Consider the following 18,179-nt stretch of genomic DNA (forward strand, 5'->3'; position numbering starts at 1 on the left):
ATCTGGATTTTACTCTCACTACTACTTGCATGCACCTACTTTATCAATATTATAGTAATAAGATATAAATATACCGCCATATTTTCAAACAATATGACCGAACAGAATATGGGTTTTACGTGCTCTTGGTTGGTTTGGCCCTTTTTTTACATCGAGGCAACTGTCCGCCAGTGCTACATGTACTCACCTTATGGTTTTTATCCAGTTCTCTCACGCTTTGGGGTATTGCGGGAATCTGAAGAAACTGCAAGAACCTTTCTTCATGGGATGGTTACAACCAGCTATGAAGCACTTTCACATAGCGCGAGTCCCCCCAAAAAAATTTAGGATCTCAACCGGTTGCCTGAAGTGCTTTTCTCTCAGGTGCAATGCAGTCTTTTAGCAGACGATCATCTCGATCGACGACCGGACTTTCAATAAACCATATTTTGCATCGCACCCCACTATGAATTCTTATAAGTGTCTGAAAGTCATTATATTTCAAACAAATACAATATCAGAATATAGTCTTTATTCACACGATTCAAACGATGGCGCCAGTTTGTGGCAGACGGCATACTTCTTGTATTCGTAGTCCGCTGCAGGCATCTTGAGGACCGGAAGTTGCAGTTGAAAATATTCCAGAAACAAGCGATTATTTGCACACTTCTGTCTAAACATACAAGACATTCAAGTTTTCTATATCTGTGAATTTTAGAAGTTTAAATCCTACTCCTGATTTTTGAACAGTCGGGTTTTCGTAGCGAAACCTAGCCACATGTATTTGTCAACATCGACCCTAGCAACGGTTTGTTTGGACTCATGACGTCACACTTACGGAGTCAATTGCTAGCGTCCGTAACCAATTGGCCCGTTATTTATTACTTGTTCTACAAACCCAATTTTTTAATTGTACTTTACTCGCTCAATATTTATCGTAAACATACCCAAATCGAGTGAAAATAAAGATGTGGTTTTTCCACTGGTCAAAATATGACTAATTAATTATTAAGATTGGTGATATGCGTTTGCAGTGAACAATTTTATGAACCTTTTACAAATAAAGGGTGGTCTAAGCCGCCAGGCTCGATCTAAAATGGACTGTAAAAATCGACGCCTGCACGTAGCAATCGAAACTTTTCGTCAAAGGTGTATTCCACGGGTCGGTTTTTTCCTGGAAAATTACAAAGCGTGTTCTCTCGTCCCAAGAAATTTTAAGAGGTTTTAACAAGTCTCGTCTTAGGACCAGCTCCACTGCAGCGCGTCCGGTCCTAAGAGGTCCGAAAAGGCTTACAAACCGGTCTCGTCTCTTTCGGTCGTACTCGGTTGCAAGAGTGTGAACGGACCTTAACATGATTCTTTTCTTTTGCCTAGACATAAAAAAAAGTATGAAAAAAAAAGAAAAGAAAAGGTGGTACTGAAAAGACAACATATTAGTTTACATTTGAAGACGTGCCTCGATGAGGCAAGCAAGTGTTTTATTGCTGTGCCCCATTTTGAGTTTAAAGTAAAATCTGTCACTGTGTTTATGCGTTACCATGCTGCCTCTCAAGAGAGCAGAAACACTGCCACAGTTTGACTCAGTGAAACAGTTGTCCATCAAAGGTAACAGCACCCCATCACATAGCCATCCGCATCATCTCCCAAACTGCGACCATCACTGGCACAACTTTCATCAGTCTTCTGGCCCCCCCTTGCCATGTCTCTATGAACATAGCTCAAGACGAAGCATAGGTATTTTTTGTGGGACCCCATTACACACCTGACATATCTTTTGCCGCACAAGTGAAATGTCCTTTACTTAAATGTCAACAGTAACATTGGTTCACCAAAATATAGACAGAATATAAATATTGCACGTTCGTCTCCTGGACTTATCCCTAGAAGTCCTCTGCGCCACACACTGACGACTAATGCATCCATGTCCCAGTGACTTAGCAGGCTTGCCTCTATTGCGTAGCTAGTTTGGCAGATGAACCTGTCATGAATGTTGATCACCATGGCATGGCAAAACCTTCCAATAAACTTCTTGCCCCACCACTGTTCACTCGCCATGGAGATCTCCGAAATGAGGCACTAGTTCCATGCCACTAAATTGCACAGCCTCGCGGTGAGCAAATCACCCTGTAGCCTTGCTGACATCTCCTAGGTCACCGGTCTCGAGGTCCAGGTACCTGCACATAATCAATAATTGCTGTAGCAAAAGGTCACAGAATCCACCAGCGGATGCTACATTTTCTTGCAATGGTCAGTGAACTGAATTACACAGGACTTTGACCTTCCCATTCCAATGGCTCCAGCTCTATTCAATCACATATACTTCACTGGGTCCAGTACAAATAGCTTCATTGTTTAACACAAGATCAAGGTAAGGTTAAAAAGCTTTTTGTTGCAAGGGCAGCCAAATGAAAACCTAATAAAAATGTTTCTCTCGATTTCGACTCCAAAAACATTCTGTCCAGATGAGCAATCTTCACCACTTGTTACCTGCTGCTCACCTGTCATACTTTGGCATTTTCAACAGATTGAAGGTGCTTCCCTCCTTGAGAGCTAGAATTAACCTATGATGAGTGTTCAGGGAAAAAAAGGCTCAGGTGGCAGGCACCAAAACGGCAACACCCCTGGGTGGCTTACAAGGTTATTTTAAAGCAATGTACTATAGGTAAAGTTCTAGGTTTTTGGTATGACGGCAAACACTGAAAAGTAACCCTTAAAAAGTGTTTTTCAAAATCGGTGGAAAAGAGCAAATAAGAAATTCAAGTTTTTTTTTAACAAGAAAAACACCAGTTTTACAACAAACAACCTGTTTTGACATCTTCATTTCGTGTTCTCTAGAACACAGACTACACTGATCTGCTTGCAAGGCTGCTTCCTCCTTTGAAAAGTGTTTCTACATGTGCCATTTAGCACTCCATGGGTCTTATAGATATGCTGTCACTCCTATGACACAAGCCCTGAGAAACCCTGCATGCATTCCGGTCAACAGCAAAAATAGACAACGAATAACATCAAATTTGCAAGAAAAGAATAAACAGCAACCCCCCCCCCCCTCTTTTTTGGATTTAAAGAACATGGAACTTGGCTTTAAAGAACATCACTTTAAAAGTTGCAGTTATCCAATAAAAAAGTAAGTGTTACAGTTACAAAGTACCACTAATAAAGAGTAACGCGTTACAGTTCAAAGCTGTTGGAAAAAGTAACAACTGACCGGTAATGCATTACTAGTAATCACACTCCATTTCGCATTAAGATGGACCGCAGCTGATGCTAGAAGCCATCACGCCCGGCCAGAGTGTCACGTGACATTGTGCATTGCTGCGCCAAGCCGGAAGGTCGCCCAACACACTCAGCACAGAATTAGTTGTGCTGGCTCGTAGCATCTGCTGCAATCCACCTTAAAGAGCCCCTAAGAAGAAAAAAAAAAGTTAGTTTTGAACAGTCTGGCTGGGACACGCGTGTCAAAAGATTAGTTTATGCGAAAAAAATTTGTTTAGACCAATAATGACGGCACAAGACGCCATTTAGTCGGCAGTTACCTCCTTTCCACTTGTTTTCTCTTGGCATTTTGGGCACATGGAGTAGAGATGGACCGGCTTTGCCTTCACGACCGAGATGGTCATTCCGGAATGACCCGTGACTTCATGGGCTTTGCACGCAAAATTTCAAATAAACTCCCGCCGTCAATATTGCTCTAGAAAAAAAATTTTCTTTTTTCGCATAAGATTTGATTTTTGACTTGCGTGTCCCAACCAGACTGTTTAAAAAAATCTTTTCTTTTCAGGGACCCTTTAAAGGGACACTCAGACGGTATTTATGCTCGCCGAGGTTTTTAGTTTTATGTGACATATGAGAGCCAAACTGCCTAGAACAAAATTTGCAGCTCGAAATTCGGTTTCTTTTCGCCCGAAAACTGCCGATCAAGTCGCACTCACTCTCTTTTCCAAGGCAGTTTTCTAAGGTTCAGACAAGACCACCAAATTTAATCAAAGTCGTGGGTCATTGAAGGCACACAGTGAATCCTAAAAGTAGAAAAAAAAATGAAACATTTTTGGTGGCTTCCAAAAAGCTGCAAATGCGTCGATTGAAAAAAAAAAAAAATGTTGCACAGACAATTGGAAGCATTCTGTGCGTTCACTGCATAATTCTCAACATGGCGTCGTTTCACGTTTCGTGGGACTCGCGGACAACGGGCGTGGAACCTCTACTTCAGAGCTGTCGTTCACGGTGTCGGTGAATTATGTCTTCTCTGTAGCAAAGTATTACTTAAATAGTATTCAAACGCCTGGCAAAAAATGAAAAAAAAACAAAAAAAAAAATTGGAGGGGGGGGGGGGTGCAGTGTCCTTTTAAGGTAAGCCCGAGTATAGCTACTGCCCATGACTAAGTAAGACAGTTAAAACAAATTCTGTAAAAAATTTTCGGAGCAGCTCAAGAGGAGAACATGTACATTTTGGAGCAGCTTAGGAGCAGAAAATTCCACATTAAAGTAAAACATGTATCGCAGCAAAAACTTATTATATAAAAAAAAAAATTAAAAAAAAAAAAAAATGTTCTGGAGGTATTTTGGTGCAGTTTTGGACAATTTAAGGGTGATTTTGGGATAAGACTGACCAAAGGATGGCTGGTCAACATTTTCAAGTCAACTGATATTTTTATTGTCCGGTGTAAATAAACATGTTTATTTTTCATCAGAAAAAGAATCTGGGCGCACGAGAAATCTTAGATCACATAAAGGTAGACGGTCGCAATCACGCGCACTATTGGAGCAGGCATCTTTAAAATTAAATAACTAAAACAATAACACCAGGAGAAGACTAATACTTTTTAGAAACAATCAATCAGAAACAAAGAAAATTATTTAGACATGGTGGGTGTAACCATTACAAATTATTTTGTTAAAGGGACACTCAAGTGGATTCTGATACCGTCTATTGTCGTAACTCAATCTATAAGCTCTAAGCATCCTAAAAAACCCAAAATTAAATTCAAGGCTGGCCGATTTCCCCATTGAAAGTCCAATCAAAGATTGCGCCATGCCCCTCTTTCTGCGCCATGGCGCAGAACACCAGGGGGTGCCACCATGCGCGCCTTCGAAAAGTCAGTCCGCCGGGGAACCGTCACTCGTGATTTACTGTCATGTGCCTTCCCCTGCTGCCTTCCTGTCTGGTGGCACCCTCTAGTGTACTGCACCACAATGCAGAAAGAGAGGCGCGGAAAAATCTTTGAATGTACTTTTATTAGGGAAATCGGCTGCTCTTGAATGTGGTTTCAGGTTTTTTTTAGGAGCCTATATATTGAGTTACAACAATAAATGGACATGGCTGCTATGGTAACTGCAGTGTATTTTACGGAATACATGTGTTTTGAAGCTCAGCGTCTAAATAGAGTTCCACAGCACTCTATGGAGCACACAGTTCGTAAACGAAAATCTAGATGGCGCTTCGAATAATGACGGGAGGCGGATTGAAGCGAGTGAGGGGGGGTACCCCCTTCTACGAGAGTTCCACAACTGAGGTAATCTAGTAACGTTGAAGAGAGCTTAGAATGGGCAGTTTTGCCGAGGGACAGCAACGTTGCAACACGGTACAAAAAAATGTATGATATATTAAAATATAAATTTTTGATAGAGCAAGAAATACAACCCCTAAACACCCCAATTATGTTAATAGACAGTTTCAGCATAGCGTTACGACATGCTACCGTGAGCACGGCAACGCTCCAGCGTGAGCTGAAAATTGTTCTTGAAAGGCGCAGTGCGAGCTTCCGGTTGCAATGCTACACCGCAAGGTAGCCTGCGGTAACAAACTTCCTATCAATAACCATACAGCCGTTTGATCCATGTGTTGCAATACACTAAAACCTAGAAGGTGAGCAGCGAGTTGCGAGCCTGTGACACGAAGACATCAATACTGTGAACGCTGCTGTTCTGGAGCTTGATGGTCACCGTGCACGGCTCACTTTTTAGAGCACTAATGGCCAGGCAAAGCGCAAACACAGTACCTTCATCACCCTCCAAAATATGTTGCCACAAACAGTGACGTGGTTGGTGTCTAAAACGCGCTCACACACCACAAAGCTTCGGAAGTTGGGGTTTCTCCAACTTTTAAATATCAGTATGCTCGCTTTTCTACCACGCATCAATATCTCTGTCACCTGTAATATGATCCTGCCCTAACTGCTTCACATTTGTACACAAATGAGTCATTTTTAGCGCAGCGACAAGCGTGAACAAGCAGGTGCACGTGAAATCCTGGAGAATCTATCTTCGTCTCTTCTGCCATCCTGGAAGTACCGCCTTGCCACGTATGGGGCGTTGGAGTTGCAAACACGGGATATTAAGCAATGACAGAAAAATATCAATTGAATTGAAAATGTCGACCAGCCACCCCTTGATCGATCTTATTTGAAATCACCCTTTATGTTTTGGCACAATTCAGCAACAGCCAATATGTTTTAGTTTTGTAGAAATCTTCATCATATAAATTACAAATTGGCAGAGTGTATACATCGACGTGCGGCGTGCTTTGTTTATCAACACAACGGGAAACCCGCGCACGCGCAGAAGGTATGTGGACAGAAGCGGCCGAGCTCTGTGTTTTTGCCATTGCAGTATGTGGTCTACATTTGTTGGTGAGGCTGTACAAGGTGCCTGAACTTCATTTGTTCTTGCATTTTCTGCCAACGAACCTCGTATGTGATGCTAGACTATTTGGGCTAGCTACCGGAATTTGAACGGCAGTGGTACAGACAAACTGCGTTGATAGCGTTGCCTTTGACAATTCTAATGGGCACTTTGACAAAAAGTTGGTGCCACTAAAGTCAATGGCTTATGTTGTCATTTATGTGGCGCCTTCAACAAGTTAGTACACAGCTGGCATGATTCAGTCATACAAGTCTCTTGATCTGTAAAAATACAGCACAAGTATAAATGCGCATAACCCTTTGAAGGAACCGCATAAATTGCTATCTTGACCTATCGTGCTACGATTTACTACAGAAGTCATCTAGATGGTGCAGTAATTATATAAAAGTTTGAGCCCCCCAAACCTAAGGAAACAGCACTTTTTATGGGTGATTGCCCACTCCTTTTGGCACAATATCATCAAACAGCCTTTTGGGCCACCGTGGCATTTATTACGACTAAAAAAATGAGGGAATGGGAAGGAAGTAAACTTGGCTTATGTATTATCTGCCTCCCTTTGCCAAAATAGACAGTGGCCTAAAATGTAATTTGGTTTTCACACGTAAACTACAGACAAAAGTTTTTTTTTTCTCTTTTATTTTTTACTAAGGTGAGCTCTGTTCAATAATATAGCTAGAAATTGCCAATTTTATTGAAAAAAAAAGTTTTAGTGCAGGCAAGTTGACGGTTGACACTTTGGTCAAAAAAGACTGTGGACTGTGGTAAAAAAAAAAACGTGAAAGCCGTTTACAACTCCCTGTAACGCCGAATTAGAGCGCAGCTCTTGAGGAGGAGGAGGGAAGGGTACTGGGGGGGTCAAGTGACCTTGGGGGGGGGGGTCACGTGACGAAGCCGATGACGTCATCAGTAACGATGACGTCATCAGTGACGTCACTGATGACGTCATCAGTGATGATGATGATGCGGATGCCGGTGACGTCATCAATGATGACGATGCGGATGCCGGTGACGTCATCAGTGACGTCACTGATGACGTCATCAGCGATGATGACGATGCGGATGCCGGTGACATCATCAGTGATGATGACGATGCGGATGCCGGTGACGTCATCAGTGACGTCACTGATGACGTCATCACTGATGATGACGATGCGGGTGCCGGTGACGTCATCAGTGACGTCACCGGCACTGATGACGTGACCCCTCCCCAAGGGTCACGTGACTCCCCAAGGTCACGTGACACGCAGGGGCACGCGAGACCCAAAGTCACGTGGGTCCCCAAGTCACGTTACCCCTGGGGTCACGTGACCCCCGATGACGTCATCAGTGACGTCACCGGCATCCGCATCGTCATCATCACTGATGACGTCATCGGGGGTCACGTGACTTAGGGAGCCACATGACTTTGGGTGTCACGTGACCTTGGGATGACCTTGGTTACGCCGACGGCGACGCCGCTCAAGCCGGGAACGGGCCCCTAAGCCCGTTCCCGGCTGCGCTCTAAAAGGGGAAAAAAAGGGACAGACAATGTCACAATTATATTCCACCTGTGTGCTAAATTACATTGGTCCGAGCTGTGCACATTATTAGTTTGTACAAATATCACCAATGACGAGTCATTCGTCCACCCTCATGCTGTGCTGCTCTCTGCGTCAAAGACAAGTTACGTTCAAAAATTGGTTTCGGTTTCTATTTTCAACCTAAAAAGGTGCTAGAAAAAAACAGACCGTTTTGCACTTTTGCAATGTGTTTAGCCTGACAGCAGTTGTTGGCCTGGCAACATGAATTTAAAAATGGCGACACGCATGAGGAATGCTAATGGCGGTGATGGTCCCCAGAAAAAGAGCTGTTTCTTGCAGCAGTTCGGACGGCAGCGATGCTGAAGATCCCGAATTTTTCTTCAGAGTGAGTCTCACATTGCCTGTGAAGACAAGACGGCCTCAGACGACGACGAGAGTGACCATGAGAATGTGCTTCTGAAGACTTCAGATAAAGTAGGTCGACTCTTTTCACAAGAGGTAGAAAAAGTTTGCGGGGAAACACATAGGAATACTGCCACTGAATGTCAATATGGTAGTGTTTATAATATTCCTTTGGCATCTGGGTTTTCATACATAGTTTAAACTGGATGTTATGTTAATGAGCAAATCATGGAGCACAAAAGGTGTGTTCTCCTGTAATCCCCAAATTCAGAAACTGTAGTACATTTACAAGTTTGCAACAGTTGTCATCCGAATTGGATGGCCACCACGGTGATAAGCCAAGCGAGATCAGTTCAAACACGTGGTAGAAGAAACTCTTAGTATTGGTTCTGCTGGAAATTGTGTAAGTGTCTCGTCGATGGTGATTCACAAGCAAGTACAAACTTTTTGACCAATGCAATTTTTTTTTTGTCAGTTGCTTGACCTTGGCACGTATGGAAGCGTCGAGTGCATTTCTTTTGTTTGCTCTTGCTGACAGTCTGGGTGTGTGACTTGGTGTGAGGGTTCTTGGCGTTGACAGTTGTGTACCGTTATAAAAGGGTGTGGTTTTAGAATAAACCTTCAGCTGTGTTCGAGACGGTGTGTGTGTGTCATCCTTTTTTTCGTGTCCTTTTTCCTTCCGGTGTTTCAGTTTTTCGTCTGCAATTCACCAGCTTGCTTGTACTTTTACTCTCCTCTGAGTTATCGCTTTTTAAAATGCTGGCAATTGAATCTCGCCTAGCCCGTTACGAACTATCCCGTGCACACAGGGCCGACTTATATGATTATGCTTCCTGTAGCAGACCCTCATGCTTGGGTTGCCAGTGGTCACTCCCTCTTGGCTCACAAAACAATGAAACAGTGATTATAGGCACTCATTAGCAAGAAAACCATTATATCCTAAAGCATATAAGTCACATACTAAAATAATTTGGTATGTTGCGGGAACTGCAACTTTCACATTCCCGTGCAGCAGTATGCAAAATAAAAAATAAGCATGTAACAGGCAACTTGAGGTATTATGGTTACACATTAACTTAGAGGTAACCTGTCTGCATAAATTTGAAATTAAATTGGCAAGCTCTGGCCTTTAAAACACTTTTCCAATTAAGACCAGCTGATAACATAAGCCACCTGTTGGAGAATGGCGAGCTCGAGCACCTCTTGACATTCTCCAAAGCGGAAAAAGCTGCACATTCTCGTGCAGTAATACTATCTAAAAAAGAAGTGCCGGTTTCAGCGAGGGGCACGCTTATAAACGAGCATTTCGAGGCACTATGGTTGCCCGTTAATTTAGAGACAACCGTTCCGTATCAACTGAAATAAAATTGCCAATCCCTGGTTGTTAAAAAAGCGTTACGATTAAGGTCAGCATATAATGCGTCGCCTAACGTAACCTGTAAGAGATGCCCCTCTTGCCTTTAGCTCGAGCCTCTCGTGACATTCTCCAAAGTGGAAAGAAGTCCAAGCTGTCCAACACGCCATTCCTTTTTGCAAGAAGAATACTGCCCCTTTTTTGTAGTCCAATTGTCACGACTACTGATTTGCAAAGTAGTCATGCTCCTCGAGGGCCAGCAAAGACATGCTTGGAACATTCACATGGAGCTGAGCGGATGCTGCTCCTTCCGTAGGAACTCACCTGGCTACAAGGCCCTACATGATGTGCTGCTGCTCCAAGCTGGTGGGAGGTTTGCCATGCATGGGACCAGAACCAGGGCGTTTTTTGGGGGGAAAGTACCGTGGTTGTTTTTTCATCTTTTTGTTGTGAGGGATTACCCTAGGTTTTGGAGAAGTCTCATCTGGAACAGAGTCAAGTACTTCCTGGGCCTTGGTATGGTATTTCAACACCAGGGAGCTTGTCAATTTCTTCCTGGAGAGGGACTTGTTCAGTCCACTTATTGTTAAACATATGTTGTCCTCTGAATTTGGTTGAGTCTTCTCCATCCCTACCTCAATACCCTGCCGAATGTCATCCAAGAGGGACTGTGGCTCATCATCTAACGTAAAGCCTGTTGCTTCACGTGTTGTTGATGGCATTTCTACACCTGCCTCAGTGTCGGTCTCCTCCACGGTCGTCACATGAAGCCCCAGGTAAGCTACTGCGTGAATATGCTTGCACATCGATGATGAAATCAGGCTGTCATTGCAAGTGCACTTGTAACTGTTGATAAAGATGTCACAGTCCCTGCAACAAAGCACGCAACTCTGGCGGGGGTCGCCCTTCTCAACATGGTAGCTTCTCTCTGTCTGGGACTGAGACTTTACAAGCCAGCCATTGCCATTTTGCAGATGTTCTACATCTGATCCTGGAATTTTCATCCCCTCCTGGTGCCTCCGAAAAAGGGCTGCATCATGCCGATTCGTTTTTCCTTTTAAGAGCGACTTGGGACGCTTGTAAAGCCGGTCACGGCTCAGTTCGAAGAGGACCATCAACAGCTTGTCGAGCCTCTGGTTGTGAGTTCCATGCATGTAGCGTGACTTCAGGTCCTTGTACATTGCCTCCAAAAGGTTCGTAGTATTAAAAGGAATGCCCTTTCTGAAGCAGAGCACCCACTGTTAGGCTCTGCCACCGTGGTAGTGCCCGAAGTACTGAAGAAACTCGTGTACTTGTTGAATTAGTTTTGGATCAGTCTCTTCACTTAGTTTCTGACACGGGAAGCCTGTCGGAGCTCGTTGGAATTGACCCTCATATTTGCAATTTCTCAGCGCCCACAACTCGTCGCAAAGACGGTCACGGGTTTGCTTATATCTTGGACTGACTGCAACTTCAGAGCCCAGTTGTGGCTTACATGCCACGAGCAGAGCATCCAATGTTGGGCACAGCCCATCGCTTCCTCCCATGCATTACCTTTATGGCTTTAAGGAGCGTTTCATAGCCTTGGTGCCTAGTTACTTTGAGATCAAATATGTGCATGGCATGCCTGACTGATCTTCTGCAGCTGTCATGAGTGTTCAGTTGCAGATTGTGGCCATTTATATTATGAGTGTAGTCAATGCACAGAAACTTGGGGCCAAGCTTTGTGAGGCGTTCTTTCTGAGGGACAGTCATCAGGGCAAGCTCAAAGCTCTCTTTTTGTTTTCCTTCCTCCATGTCAGTACAGGACTGAAGAATCTGACTTTGTTCAGTGCCGTAGCTCTTTCGTCAGAATTTCATGCTTGACGGAGATGTTGCCAATGTCTTTCATTGAGAGTAAATGTAGCCTGCCCATCTCACTGCCAGCAGAAGAATGTGCGTCTACCAGATCTTTAAGGGTGGGGATGCCTTGCTTTAGTTTATCAGCTAAAGCCTCCTCCTCAGTCGTAAAGAGGCGCTGGTGCTTCAGTTCCTTCGGGTGGCCGTAGTGTTCTGCCTGGTACTCTACTGTCACCTTGCCATCTTTCCCTGTAGCTTGAATTGTGGCTAAGCATTGCACATTAGTCTTACAAGTGCCCTGGGTTCTCAGTTGTAATTTACCTCTTGCTCTGAAATGATCCAGAGCGGTGGCAGTAGTAATACCTTTTCAGGACACCCTCATCTCGTCCCTTGGGTCCGTCGTGGAGAATGAAGCGAACATGCTCTCTGCCATCCCTAGCCTCCCCCCAGTCACTGAATTCTGGCAGGCAGAGAAGAAAGAAAGCTTAAAATGAAATGGCCTGAATTAAGAGTGGTATGTCAGTCACATCATATACTCCACTGCTTCAAAACATCTTGTTCGTTTCACTAAATGTACATCCCAATCAGACTTTTAGCTGTAGCATGCAGTCCATGGTTTTTTTCGTGCTTCCAATGCCCACATAGTAGGTGCACTCCAAAACACTACGGTCTGCAAGAACAGGTTCACTGCCCCCCACATGTGTGGTGTTTGCAAGTGCACCTGCTATGTGAGTGACGGGAGGAAAAAAAAAAACACATACTAAAATATGTTTTGCATATTCATAAGTTCAATGCAAGTGCGCACTACAACGGAGAGGGAGCACAAGTTTCTTTTGCTCCGTGTGGACCGCGCATCTTTCACAGAACACTTTAAATCTACGGTTAACCAAACACTAAGAATTTTATTCGCGAATCGATTTATCCGAGAGCTTACTATTTGATTTGTATTCCGATATTAAAGTATTCATACACCCCTAGAAAAGAGTCAAGTCTCATTATAGTGGCAGTCACAAGAGCAGCTGAAAAACCCTAGTGTGTTGGTACCATGTAAACTGTAGACGTGAGATATATGCTTACCGTAAAATTCTGAGAGATGCCCCAGCCTCGAAAGGTAAGCCACCCCAGTTTTTGGCTTCATTTGCTTTTTTTTCTTTTAGTTAGCTATTGGGGATATCATGTGTCTAGTTATTGTGTCGAGTTAGCTACGGCAAGATATAATGAACCATTGCCGACTGGCAAGTAGAGCTATTATTGCTTTACACTGCAAGTGAGCCCACTCCTTAATTTGAGCCATTTTTTTCTTGATTTTAGGTGGGCTATCTCCCGGGATACTAGGGTAACACTGTGACCCCTCTACTTCACTCCCCAGGTAGCCATACTCCCATCATACATACCTGTGGCAACGGCCAAAGCCGCTACAATCAGGTGTGTCAGGTTTGTGCTTAAGCTTATGTGCTTAAGGTTATGTGCTTAAGCTTACACTGAGCAGCCGAGCAGATAGAGCTCCGCGGCTCGTGCGCATGAACTCGTGCCTTGCGCCCGTGGCTAGAACGTACCCGGCTCTGAGCCGATCGCCATATTAAACCTCTTCTTCTACCTTGCTATTGTGTCACCTTTCCTGGCGCAACTTGCAACACGACTTGCAACATGGTGTCAGAAGTGGGATGCGGAAGTTGTTGACAGCGAAGATGCTCAAGAGCCACGTACAGAATGTGAAGGCAATCTTCATTCACACACGAGAAGTGGCCGATGCGTCAAGGCTCCCCAGAGACTTTGACTCTTCTGTATGGGAGAGATGTTGGCTACACTGAGCAGCCGAGCAGATAGAGCTCCGCGGATCGTGCGCATGAGCTCGCGCCTTGCACCCGTGGCTAGAACGTACCTGGCTCTGAGCCGATCGCCATATTAAACCTCTTGTTCTACCTTGCTATAGTGTCACCGTTCCCTGGTGCAACTTGCAACACGACTTGCAACACTATCCACAAGCTTTAGCGTCAGTGCACGAGAACAAGTGTTGGCTCGAGGAATAAAAATTGACATTCTATTTTGTCTTAAAAAGGGCTCGGACATTCATTCAACTCTTTCTCGACCTAACGTAACGAGGAAGTATGTTACCACACAAACAATTCAGTGCTAAATGAATTGCATGTGGTAAAATACTCCTTCAGGATGTTATAAGGTATATACACTGGAAGTATGGCTATTCCCATGCAGAGGTGTGCTTTAGGAGGCGATCCTGTTGATGTCCTGATGTGAAAGTCATGCTTGTAAAGTAACATGGCTTAAAGAAAGCTGAAGTGGTTCCTAAAATGTAGTTGGAGGTCAATTCTTGCCTGGTTTTACCCCATGAATCCAAATATGACAATTATTTGGTGCAAAATTGTTGGCAAACGCAAGGTAGCCATGTTTCACATTCACCGTTTATGACGTCAAATATGGGTTTCCGGCTACACAGCGCATGCCACTCCATAAAGGGTCCCTTTCATTTCATCGAAACTCGCTTCGTAAAATTATGTTTCGTGGACAACTTTTCATGGACACGTTTTGTCAACACAATCGTTTCATTGATGCTTGTTATGCGAATTGCATGCTGTAGGGACATTTGGTCTTGCGTGTATCACTGGGGTATGTATTAACCCACCCACAAGCCTGCCTGCCTGCGTTCACGCCGCTTCGCGGCGGCTCATTACAAAAATGTTAACCCACCTTACCGACACTGCATGGGACTGTCGCAGTGACCGTCTCATGCAGCTTATTACAGAAAAAAAGGTAATCTGAGCTGTCGATGAACCGTCATGCAATGAACTGATTGCCACTTCTCCAGGAGTACTCTGAGTTGCATAGCTTTGATCAGTGCAGTTGGTGTGCAAGCTTTTTGGGGATTGTGCACCTGCAGAACAAAAGAGCTCTGTATACGACATCACAAACTACCACTTTGAAAGCACTTTTCAGAGGGGAACGAAAGAATAAACTCGTACAGCACAGCAAGTTTTAAACATCTCGAAAACAACTTGCACGAAACACGAGAGAGGGACAGGACCGGTGGCAATCAGTTCGTCGAACGACGTTTCATGGACAAATCGTTTCGTCGACACTGCGATGTTTCATCGACAGATCGTTTCGTGGAAACAAGCACCCGCTCGTTTCATCGACAGATGTTGCGACGTTTCGTCGACAGCTCGCTCTCCCAGCTCCTGGCTCCGCCAGCTGCACCTCCTCGCGACCTCTGCGCCTGCGCGGCGCGCGGCCTTGTGTTGGATGGATGGATGGATGAAAGATGGCCAACTGGGCCAAGTATGGCGAACCAGTGCGCAGCCATCTTGCCTCACCCCGAAAATTGTTTCTTTCAGTTTTTTTTTGTTTTTGGGAGAGGGGGGGGGGGGGGGGGCACCGATCGCACTGATTTCGGAACTTATGATTTGTCTGGTTTCGCTCGTGTCTTTGCCCGAACCTTTGGGGAAGCGTTGTCAAAGCCGGGAAGTTTTGTTCTCGACCACTCTCCTTTCTCAAATTAGAGTCTTAAAACATTCAACATGATGCGCTGCTCTTGAGGGCTACGCTTTCGGCAGCATACATGATCGAGGTGTCTGCACGTCATCGAATGCAACCCTTCGCGGGCTGACCGCCGGCACTCCGACTGTTTTGAAAAAAGTGGCAGGATCGTTTCCAGAGCAAGTGTATCTTTCCGCGCGTCGCATATTTTGGTAGGATATTCAAGAGCCACCTGAACATAGCATAGACAGCCCACACGTCAAAACACTGAAACTCTTAAAAAAATTGAATGAAAAAACGAGGCCTGTTTGCGGTGCACACAGCCTTTCTACCGTTGAAATCGGCATAAAATCGGTTTTTAAGCGAATTGGCATCTGAGCTTAGCCGCAAGCAATAAACTTTGAAAGAAACTGAGCATTCGGCTACGCGTAGTTTACTTTACGGCGATAAAACACGGTTGTTTTCTCCTCAAGACACCGGGTATTTAACGTACTGTACTTACCAGACCGCATACGATTCTTAGACTTTAGCATATTTAGCTTCTGGATATTAAATAACACTATAGTTCTGCATATGTTATGTCTGTAATAAAATTTTGCATGCACATAAACCAATATGTGACCAAAGAACATGAGATTTGGAAGCCGCTCCTTTATGCAAAGAGCTGGGCCACGAACTTACCCCAGGTATCTGTCTGCTGGCATCGATAAAAGAACAATTGAATGTTGCGTGTGAGGACCAGTCGGCTGCTGCCGGCAGATCTCGTCTTGTGGTATCTACCGCCTCCGAGGCCTTGGAAGTGGCGGCCGCTCGAGAGAAGCTATATAATACATTAAGTTGCACATTTGATATCAACTATGGTTTACTTCGTGTAATAAGACTAAATTATTTGATGTAATGTGTTATTTATATGTTACCAATTCTCGTGTTTTTCTGTATTTGCATTGCAATGTAGCTTTTTTTTAGGTTTACTCGCGGGCAGCGAGCTCGCGGTAGTACTTGCGAGTGTTACTGGTTTTCGTGTTTTTGTTATTTATTTTTATTTGACATTGTTGACAGCCCCCTTATTATGTAATGTCCTTTTTAAACGGCCCTTAAAAATTAATGACGATGAAACGAGTGCGACTAAACAGTTTTCTCGCGTATAAGCCGCAGTAGCCAGTCAAACACCGCATCACTTTTCCTTTTGACTAATTGAGGGTAATGAACATGTTTAATTTCAAGTGAAATATTAGGGTTGTAATGTTGCAATAAAAAGCTGCAAGTTGTATTTTTGTTTAAAAATAACCAATATGAAGAAAAAAAAATCAGTGTTTACGCCCTTTTCCGCAACCCACCATTGGAACGAAGTTTTGTTTTGCGCCTACGCATATTTTTCTCCACCGTTTTTTTTTTTTTTCTTCCAGTAACTTTCGGTTCCATAAACGGGCATCGGAACTTGCAAATATCTGAATAGGCCGCGCGCGAAGTCCTGCGCGCTCTTACTTATTTCATGTGGCACGGATGAGAGCGAGAGGATAGCGCAGTTGCTCACCTTGGAGAGCAACTGCGCTAGGCATCGTCTTTGTCATCTCTTACAGGCGCTTGTACCTTAACGGCATTCCTTTCGGAACAGCAAAAAAGAAAGTTTGTCGACGAAAAGTTTTACGGTGGTGCTGTCGACGAAACGATTGTCGACGAAATGTCACAGTGTCGACGAAACGTGTGTCCATGAAACGTGTGTCCACGAAAAGTTGTCCACGAAACGTGATTCTACGAAACGAGTTTCGACGAAATGATAGGGACCCGGACAGGACAAGTGGCACTATCGAAAAGAATGTGGCACTTTGAGATTCAAAGAAAGGCAGTGTTGCATTTTGATGCTCTAGAAAGATGGACAACCCTCTAGAAGAGAAAAGGAAAGAAAAAAAAAATTAACAAACCGACTTTCTTCTTGTAGTTCTCTTAGCACGCATCAAACAGTCAGTCGATACTAGATGGTAACGCTTGTTGCCATTTCTGTTCTTATCCTCTTCTTTTGCAATGTTTTCAACATATGCTGGGATTTCATGTGGCAGCTCGTGCTATTAGAGGAACGAGTGTATTTTATCCCTCTGTGCAATCGTAATAGTCACCATTGGTGCGGATGCAAATTTGTGGTAATGAATTGTCGTCTCTTTTCAAATTTTTTAGTCTTTAAACGAGAGCTTGAATTATATCTTTTCTGCTCTAGGCCCACACCGTATTTTGTAACAGTGGTAGGCATTGTTATTGATTTTTCTTCTGTAGAAAAGGTAGAAAACTAAGCGAGCGCACTTACCTTTCAACAAATTGAACTTTAACTTGTCACGCCTCGCGACGATCCCGTGTTTCGCTTCAAAGTGGCGCAGCAAGCTGTTGGACACAGATCGCATGCAAGGCGGCAGCGGACAGTGTGATCCAGCTCGTGAGTCGTGTCAGCGTCCCCGTGAACCTCCTTTAGGTGCCTCTTTAGGTTGTAGATTTTCTTGAAGCACATGTCACAAATCATGCACTTGTACTTATCTGGGTCGGCGTTATGCCGCTAGCATGCACAAAAGCTACGGAGCAACCAGCAACCACATACGAAATTCAAACTGAGAACCGTTGAAAACAGCGAGGCGCCAGGGCGCCAGTGCAGCCAGTGCGCGAGTCATTCGTGACGCTATCATCATCATCACCACTACGCGAACGGATTCCTTACGAGCGGTTTTCCCTACGCTGGCGTTGTCCCCAGATCTAGGCACGGGCAGATCTCTGGATAGGCGCTCGCCCCTAAGCGTGCATGCACCCGCTGCACCGAGAAAATGGAGCGTGCGCCAAAATGCAATCCCATCATGCCTCGCTTCGGCGAGTAGCGGTAGCATACGACGAGCGGTTGTTCTGCTACGTGTCATTTGTACACCAGAACCGAAAGGAAAAAAAAAAAGTAGAATTTCTGACAGAAATTGTGTCTCGCGGGCAACGAAATCAAA

At 44.4% G+C, this 18,179-nt stretch overlaps 1 long non-coding RNA gene across 1 annotated transcript; it reads right to left on the bottom strand.

Moving 5' to 3' along the window:
• Positions 1-489: 489 nt before the first annotated feature.
• Positions 490-17,898, bottom strand: LOC121837156. The gene is made up of 3 exons (XR_006078143.1): positions 17,507-17,898; positions 12,079-12,175; positions 490-2,153 (listed from the first exon to the last, which is right to left on the bottom strand). It is a non-coding gene; the product is annotated as an uncharacterized LOC121837156 (long non-coding RNA).
• Between the last annotated feature and the right edge of the window lie 281 nt (positions 17,899-18,179).

This window comes from Ixodes scapularis, unplaced genomic scaffold (genome assembly GCF_016920785.2).
Source record: "Ixodes scapularis isolate PalLabHiFi unplaced genomic scaffold, ASM1692078v2 PGA_scaffold3__209_contigs__length_174095766, whole genome shotgun sequence".
In the NCBI taxonomy this organism is placed as follows: Eukaryota; Metazoa; Arthropoda; class Arachnida; order Ixodida; family Ixodidae; genus Ixodes; species Ixodes scapularis.